Source organism: Orycteropus afer, unplaced genomic scaffold (genome assembly GCF_000298275.1).
Source record: "Orycteropus afer afer isolate SDZICR_OR568_19922 unplaced genomic scaffold, OryAfe1.0 scaffold00061, whole genome shotgun sequence".
Classification (NCBI taxonomy): domain Eukaryota; kingdom Metazoa; phylum Chordata; class Mammalia; order Tubulidentata; family Orycteropodidae; genus Orycteropus; species Orycteropus afer.
Window position 1 is genome coordinate 4,003,727 of NW_006921648.1, and position 1,331 is coordinate 4,005,057.

Sequence of the window (1,331 nt, forward strand, 5' to 3'; positions counted from 1 at the left end):
TTGAACCGCCAGCCGTCTGGTTAGCAGGCAAGTGTCTTAGCCACTATGCTACCAGAGCTCCCGGTATTTTTGGGTTCTAGGGACAGTAAAAAAGATGAAAATAGATGAAAGAGGACAGGTTTAGAAGCACGCCTCCTCTGAGTTCTACGCTGGGCATGGGAGGGACATTTCACTCTGCTGCTCAAAGATGGCTGTGTTGTCACAGCAGAAACCACAGTGATTTTCCACCTTGAGGCAAAGCAGAAGGCATTTAAATTACAAAGCAAAAGCAGGAAGTCTGTCTGTCAAGTTTGCTAGTGTTGGAGCTGTTACCTGAGGCATTGGTGGGACCTTGGAGGTAGGGCAGCAAAAAAAAAAAAGCTATTCTAGGAGCCCTGGTGGTCCCAACAGTTAAGCGCTCGCCTGCTAACAAAAAGGGTTAGTGGTTCAAACCGAATCAGGGCTCTGCGGGAGAGAGACCTAGCAATCTCCTTCCATAAAGATTACAGTCCAGAATCAACTCCAGGGCTGTGAGTTTGGTTGATGTAAAGATAGACAGCCTTGGAGACCCTGTGGGCAGTTCCACTCTGTCCTCTAGGGGCGCTGTGATTGAAATTTGACTCAATGGCATCAGGTTCTTTTGTTACTGTTATTAGTTGCTGGATTCAGACTCAGGGCGACCACATGTGTACAGAGTAGAACTGTTCCATGGGATTTTCAAGGCTATGGCCTTTTGGAAGCAGATGGCAGGGCCTGTCTTTCTTTTCTGTTGTGCTTTGGGTGCAAATTTATGAAGCAAGTTTGTTTTACATTCAACAGCTAATGCACATTTGATTTCACACCCTGATGACAATCCCCAACCATAAAAAAAGCTTTCCTCCCCTCTCCTTGCCTTGACTCTCCCCTCCCTGCCCTTCTTATCTATGCATTCCTGTCTGTCCAGCTTTCCCTTTATGTGAATGCTGCTCCTTGCTGTCTCTTGGCAGATTATCTAAGGGGTACATCTCCTTAGCTACTGTGGGTGTGAAACTGGGTGGAGTCAAAGTTCAGCCTGCATCCCTGGTTGGAGGCAGATAAGTAAACATGATAACACAGGTCCTTAAGAACTGAATGGAATGAAAGGGTCAATTTACACATCCTCTCCATGTTATCCCCTAGAAACAGGTGGTGGTGGTGTTGTTATGTGCCATCGCTGAGTCAAACCTGACTCATAGCGACCCCTCCTTGGGTTTCCGAGGCAGTATCACTACGGGAGTAGGATTGCCCAACCTTCCTTCCGAGGAGTGGCTGGTGGGTTTGAACTGCCAGCCGTCTGGTTAGCAGGCAAGTGTCTTAGCCACTATGCTACCAGA